Here is a 7,938-nt window from a genome sequence, read left to right as displayed (position 1 = left end):
TTTCTGTAGCATGTAGCAGTTTCACACGTGGAAGAACAGTCACCTGTACATTCAGGCAACTGGGAGGTATTCTGTCAACTGGGGAGGTATTCTACAGCTTCAGAAATACTACCTTAGGTAGCATGCCACTTCTTATCCCTCAGTGGGTCAGTTTACAGGCTTTGGTGTCAAGCACTCTCTTAAAAGAGAGTTTGGCCCATAGTTTAATGGCTCACATCACGAGAATTCACTTGGTGAAACACATGGGAGGAGAGGTGCTGAGCAGAAATGACCCTCTTCATGAAGCACTTCTAAAAGAAAAACAATTTCGAGGCACAAAAAGGAAGTATCAAATCTGTTTTCCTCATCAGGGCACAGAGATGGGCAGTGTGGCAGAAAAAGGGAATAGAAAAAATACTGGCTGACATAAAATCAGAAAGGAGTGGGAGTGAGCTTAAAACCCATCTCAGATCTTGATTTCTACAATTTATTGGTTCCTTTACAATTTAAAGGTCCTGCTTCAGCATCAGACCCTTTATATCTGTCATGAGGAGCCCCAAGCACAGTTTTGTAGCCTTTTATACCTTGCCACAACATTCCTTAATAAACTTTTCTCTGTCCTAATGTTCACATTTGTGTGAACCTTGGCACAGAGGAGAGGGAAATTCCTTTTCTGGCTTTTAGCTGTCAAGAACAGCTAAAGAGAGACTGAGAGACTTCCAATTCTGTCATTAGAAAATTAATTTTTAAATGAAATCTATAACTTTCTCTTTGTGAATACACTGAGGTTAAGAGTTATTGTAATGACAATAAGGGTTGCAATAATTGTGATAATCAGTGTAAGGGTGGTGAACCTGAGCATTTCACAGTACCTTGGAAAAAATCACACTTGGGGGTTACAAGGCCTGAACTGAACCTGAGGGACTGAGAGACACCCTGAATTCTTTGCAGTGCTTTTAAAATATTTTTCCCCTCTATGAGATATAATAATTGCATTTCTGTAAGAAACAGATATTTAATTGTGCAGCAGAGTTCTTTTTGATTTATGTTCTGTTTATGTTGCATCTTTTGTAGCAGTAATACAGAAATGAATAGAAATAATATTTGAAAAATGCCAGATTGCTGAATATTTTTGTGAGATCAAAACTTGGGGCAGGAAAGAAATAAACTGGAGAATTCTCAGGAGGTCATTAAAATTTTTTATCAAGTGAAAGTTGCTTTTCTCATTGTAAAGATAACCTTTTTTTGCTGGTTCCCCATTAATTTACAGAGAAGTAATGTGAAAATGGTACAAATCGCCACCATCCTTGGCTCTCCCTCTGAATCTGCAGTCTCGATATCTGCACTGCTCATATTTAACTGTGCCACATTTAAGGAATCTGGATTCAAAATTTCAGTTTCTGCTGAGGCTGGCATCATTGCTGGCTTCCACCTTCCAAATTTAAATTTTCTCACCTCAGATGAAAATGTATTTATTGCCTTGGAGCTTTACATCCCCAAAGCCTCCAGGTGCTGTGCTCAAGTGCTGTGAGAGAACATGTGCACTATTTTAGTGTGTGGCACAGTGCCCCAGGGTCTGTGGCATTATCCTGTCACCACATAAAATTTGTCAGAGTCAGTAAAGAAGGAGACTGGGGAAATGTTCCATGTAGTTGGGCAAGTTTAGAAGATTTGTCTCCCAGCAAGAGCTGCTTGAAATTAGAATTGAGATTTACAGCTCTTCCTTTATATTGAAAGCGCAGAAACCAAGATGTACTTCTTAGAAACACTCTGAGATATGAATTTATAACAGCACTTGGTCTTAAAATCAGACAGCATTCCAGGTTAGGTCTCACCTGTGAATATTTAGTGGGTATGAAAGGTTTGTTCAAGTAATTAAAAAAAATTACCTCAAATTTCCAATTATGTCTATTACTTGTACTGTCTACATCTTCTCCTGTTTTACAAATATATTTGTAATGTACTGTGTTAGTGTCACTGGAAGAAAATACATGGAAATCTTTCAATATTCCAGTAGCCAGTATGTTGGTACAATTCCTGTGCCAATTCACTAAGATGTTTTGTTTACCATAGCTTGGGTTAGAGGAATTTCCAAGGGGCTTGGCTATGGATTATTGCAGTTAAAGGTGTTGGTTTTCATGGTTTTTGCTAATGCAGATAAAACAATGCAATATGTCAGGGGTATTTATAATACCAGTCTAGAAATGCTTTATTTCATTGTTCTTAACATACTAGCTGTGTTTTACTGCTGCTTTTTGGAAGCCAGTCAGACCAGGCATTGCCAAATCTGATTTATCTGGGCACCACAAGGCAGGCAGTCCCTGCTGCAGCTCCAGCAATGGCTGTGTCACAACCTAGCAATGTAAGAAAAGGCTCCACTTTTTCTCCCCTCTCATCAAATCTCTCCAGCAATTCCAAATCAATGGCCCTATATAAAAAAATATACTCTCTCTCCCTATATATGCACACACACCTATGTAGGGTATATTTATTAACATAAGTAAGATTGGGATTTGATTTGCCATGGAGCAGCAAACCCCAGTTTTGATTATTCTTTATAATTTTACTAAAATATTTCTTTGTCCTGCTCTACTAGCTGCAAATTTAAAGTGTAATATACCTCTTTTCCCCCCCCCTTTTTCATTATAAGGGCAAAAGGAGTTTCTCTTATTGTCCCTAACAATAGGATCTATGATAGAAATTCTCAGACTGTTACATGGATGGCCTCCAGCTTCATTTACTCTTTCATCCCTACCTGAGCCTGACATTACCAACATCCTGCATTTCCAGTGCAGCTGAACAAAAAATAATCTCAGTGCATTACTGAGCCAAGAAATAAAACTTGGAGGAGCAGGAGAGGGAGGGAAGGAGACAGATAAATGCAGGGAAGCAGGAAAGGGGAGAGAACAGACAGAGAGCAAGAGCCACCTATGTCCAGCTCCTGTGTTTTTTCCTGGTAGCACCTAAAGCAGTGCAGAGCTGGAGGGGCAGCAGCTCTGTGCCCTCTAAGAAGTTGTAGCTGAAATAGCCAGGTGGTTTTGCCCAGATCTTGTACTTTATTTTTTGGCTCTGGGGTGATCCAGCTGCTCCTTTCTCTTCCACCACTGACTCCAGCACAGGTTGTGGCAGCAGGGAAGATCCCCCCTCTCTGTGTGCTTCCAAATGGTGGCTCTGCCATCCAAATGATGACTCTACCATCCAAATGATGACTCTACCATCAAAATGATGGCTCTGCCATCCAAATGATGGCTCTGCCACTCCCTTTTGAGTTTTCCCCTCCACTTTGTGCATTGTTATCCTTGCTGTGGCTGCGTTGTTTGGCAGCAGGTGAACTCCATACCTGTATTTCAGAATGTCCTGAAAGTACACGCCTCTTCTCCTGGGGTGTTGCTGGTGTAGTGACCAGCAGAAGGAGAGGTCAGGCTGCTTTTAATTATGATTTTCTAATAATTTTAAGTATTACATTGTCCTTTTAATAATGAGCTTGTTTAGGGAGATCCGTTTTGAATGGGTTTTAGCACAGAAGCCTTTGTTGCCAACCCAAAGGGTCTTGGAAGTGTCCCTCCTGTTCAGGGAAGTACAGTGTCCCTTGGAAGTGTCCCTTGGAAGGACTTCTAAGAAAGTACCTACAGAATGCAGCTACTTTTTATTAATGTTTATGCCTCAAGGGATCAAGGAGGGAGAGACAGATTTTCAGTTATGTGTTGCCAGAATGCCACATGAACATGTTCTGAATGCAGTTAGTTTCTTATATTAGCAGCATTTGATAAATCCCAGTTTTCATTAGCTATCTTGGCTGAGGGTGGATTATTGCACATTTCCTGTGAGCAGCTTAATTTTTATTGTTGTGTGACATTCCTTGCTTAGCATAAAAAATGAAAAACTGAACGGCATTTTCAAAAGCTGAGAAGCCTCATCAGAAACTGTGGGGGAGTATTTCAATCCTAACATGACAAAGATGCCATATACATGAAATCATCTGGAATTTTTTTCCATAAAACAAACTTCCCTCCAACCAATAGCTTCAAGAGCCACTATGCTGCATTAAGGGAGAAAAATCCTAAGGGGACAGTGATTGGAGAGAGAGACACTATGTGATTCTTTATTAATATAATGAGCCATTTATAAAAAGGAAAACATCAACAGCTTGCTGTTCTACAGCAAAAGGAGGCATAACATAACCTTTGTGGCATTGATTTGCTGCTCTGGATTAGCCTAGAAGGGAAAATAATTCCTGTTAAAGTGCTAAGAGAAACTGTCATTTTCCTCAGAAGCTAATCTAAGATTACAGATGTTCCAGAAGTTTTTTAACTTGTAGCTGACCATGAAAGAATAATATACTTTGTGTGAAGTGTAATTACTAGCTAAGAAAGAAATATGTAGATAATCTTATCTCATCTCATCTCATCTCATCATGTTGGACTAGTTTTTGATGTGACCAAATAAATCAGGGTGAGAAATGACTCACTTTGGCTTTTATTTTTCTGCTTGTGGTATGCAAATGGCCAGGTCAGAGTTTAATTTAATCTTGTTAGCAGCATCTGATGGAGATGGTGAATTATTTTAATTGCATTATTGTCTAAAGACAGTGCAGGGGAAGCGTCACTCTGTGCATTATCTGCAGATATCCCCTACTTGTTGCCCTCAGAATCTGCAGGCTGAGCAGATGGATCTTTGATCTGGCCTGGTGTAATTGTTCTTTTTCTCTTACATGGCTGTGAACAGAGTGTATTTTACAGCGCTTAGATAAATGTGCCAGAATTTCTGATGCATGAATAAGATTTTCCTGTTTTGTCTGCAGGAAGTCTTCTGGAAGGGGCACAGAAAGTTGCACTTAGTGAATTTTAGTAGTAAAATTAAATGAAGAGATTCATCTTTCTTTAATTTTCCTTCATTGAGAAAGAAAGAGGAAGAATTGCAATTCAAGGAAGCTTAAACTGTGGCATGCATTTTCCCTTTCTAAGCATTCTGGCCAAAATACCCCACCCCAAACCTGTTTGGATGGATGTGACAGTTTAAGCTTTTCTCAGAATTATAATCCTCATGCCAAGTGAGCTGGATCCATGGATTTTCCCACTCAAAGCAAATCCATTTTCAGATGAGATAAATTTTCACACTCTTTCTTTGCAGGGAGTGTCTGTGAAACTATTAAATAAGGTGTCCAATAGCAACTTGTCACCAGGGAGAAAAGATGAATAAGAAATATGTTTGTCTTTAACATATTCCAGTTCTTAGAAGAGCAGAATATAGAGATTCCACCTCTTAATGAGCAATCCCTTATACCCACGTTGATTTTACTGGTGTTAGGAATGCTCTGTTTGGCATAAAAAAAAATCCATTTGCACATATCTCTTTCCAAGGAATCTGTTTTAGAGCTGATTGTTTCATTAGAGAAGGGAGAGGGAAGGAAAAAGAGTTATTGGTGGCTTATGGACCAGACCTGCTGTTCAGACAGCATCAAATTCACAAAATCTCATTTGAACAGATGCTGTCTGGCTAGGAATGTGAAGAAATGCTGTCAATTGCTCCTTTTCCATGATTCTCTTGGTCCCATTACTGGGGCATGTGGATTAATCTGTAACCTTACAGAGGAAGGTGCACTGAAATTCCCAGCTGGAATTCCCAGCTGAAGGAGGTGCAGACATAAGGCAGGAGCATCCTTGGAGGGCAAATATTGCAAGCAATGTGTCAGGAATCAGGATCCCAATGTGGGCTCCTTTGCTGCCACACTCAGCCTCTTATGGACTCAAATTCACACTGAATTAAAGGCTGCCAGTGTGGTGGAGATAAACAACAACAGCATCAACCAAATTCTAGTCTGGCATTTGAAAAATACCTTTTCTTTCTGGTTGTTCTGTGCAAATGAAAGGAAGGCAGTGTGCTGCTACTGCACTCAGCTTGCTCTGTGACCTGTGTATATGAGAATATAATTTAGGTATTTGCTTTGCTTGTTTTGACTGTCTGAGTTCAATCCTAGTTTTGGTTCTGTATCTGGACCTGTGGTGTTGGGCCAGATCCACCAGTGAGTTTGGGAGTAGTTCTGCTTGTAGGAATCTACAAAATCAGAGGGTTTTGGGAAAGCTGCAAAAGGCAGGTTTCAGATAAAGTAGAATTATGATTAGAGCTAAGTAGTTATGAGTTAGGTGAGCAGAAAATTTATTTAAAAGTAGAAAATCAAGGGCAAATAGAGCAATGATCTGTGTATTAACGCTTGTGTAGAATAAACCTCTAAGCTACAGAAAAGTTTATCTAGCAAGATATTAAGAAGTTTGAAGCTTAATAATGGAGCTCTGAGCATTGTGTTTTAAGGCTTACAAGTAGGTATTGTATTCAAAATAAGCAAGGACTGTTTAACCAAAGGTATGTGTGCTTATAGTGATTGGATCAAACTACTGTCAATGTGCTTTTGCTTTGTGTGATTGGTCAAAAAACTTATCAAGTAAGTTGTAACATTAAGTTCATGGTCTGCTGCCTGGGGTGTGAGCTGGTGGCATCTGCCCATTGTCATAGCCATGTAATGAGACTGATGCTGGAAAATTAACCAGCTCAAGGCACGTTCCACAGCAGCCCTGTCCCGTTTGTGATTTGTTCACAGCCCCCAGCTGCTGATACTGCTGACTTAAATTTTAAGGAGCCAAAATTCCAGGAGTGAAATTTGAAACAGCTTCATGCAGGTGCTCAAAGTGCCTGCCCAGTGCACAAGGGCAGGTCCTTGCCCCAAAGGACAACTGGGGACAGCTCCAGACAGCAGGAGCAGGCCAGGCAGGGAAGTCCAGCTGTGCATTCTGTGAGTGCAGGAAACATGGCCCAGGTGTGTTCTGTGCTCATGGGTTTATTTTCAGGGCAGTCCCAGGCTGTGTGAGCTCAGCAGCATCCCAGGCAGCTGGTCTGTGGATGCCAGAGCTGGGGAATCTTGGGTTTTCTCCCTAAAGCCAAGGAGGTCAATATTTCCTGCTGTGTGGTGCATCACAAGTCACCTGCAGGCTGTGAGCAGAGTCTCTCCTCTGGAATTGCCAAAAGTGGAACCTTCAGTGCTTCTCTGAGGTGTAGTCCTCACTTTAGTCAGACTTTGGTTCACTTGTCCATAAAGAGTACAGATTATTCTCTTATTCTTATCTCCGGGATCCCAGGAGCAATCTAGGAAGGATATTATATATAAAAAATAATTTTTATTTGTTCACCATCCTCCCACTTGGAAAAATACCAGATTTAGAGTTGTTACATTTTTTAAATGCTCAGTACAAGAGATGAGCCTCCTTCCAGCAAGAAAATATGAACTGCTGGGGTAACCAAACAGTTTTGAAGTGTGCAGTTTCTGCTGTGGCAGATTGCCAGAGGGTGATGACATGGGGTTGGCATGGTGCTCCTGACTCTGGCCTTTTCCCAGACCTGAATTTATGCTGGGAATCCTGGGGGGAGTGGGGGGGGGGGGTTGCTGCAAACTCAAACAATTAGAAAGGCATAACCTGCTTCACTCCAGCAGCTCAAAAAAAGGATGATTGCCAACATTTCTTTCATCACCAATTCCCTCTTCTGCAGTTCAAACCAAGGGTTTAAATCTGGTTCCAATACAGCTAAAACAGTAAAAAATCTTGAAGCAAAAATTCAGGAAAGTAGGAAAGCAGGAACTCAGTTTTCTGAGAGGACATTGAAAGGAAATGCTCTGTGGTGTGCTGATGATGAGGAGGAATCCCTCTATCTCCTCACACCCATCTGTTTTGTGGCACATCTCCCTTGCATTCACCTACATGACAGGGATTTAAACTCTGTGACTTTACCCAGCCAAACCCTTCCCCTGTGCTCCCCAAGGCTTTCTCTACCCAGACAGACTCAAAAGCTCCAGCTCTGTGCTGATCAGGATGTGTCACTATTGTTTCCTGCCCCTCTGAAATCATGCATGCACCAGTCTGTCCATCACACATCAAAAAAACCCAGCTAGGTTAGAGCTGTAGGGCACTT

This window comes from Melospiza melodia, chromosome 2, assembly GCF_035770615.1.
Source record: "Melospiza melodia melodia isolate bMelMel2 chromosome 2, bMelMel2.pri, whole genome shotgun sequence".
Taxonomy (NCBI): Eukaryota; Metazoa; Chordata; class Aves; order Passeriformes; family Passerellidae; genus Melospiza; species Melospiza melodia.
This window is presented reverse-complemented; position numbering follows the sequence as displayed.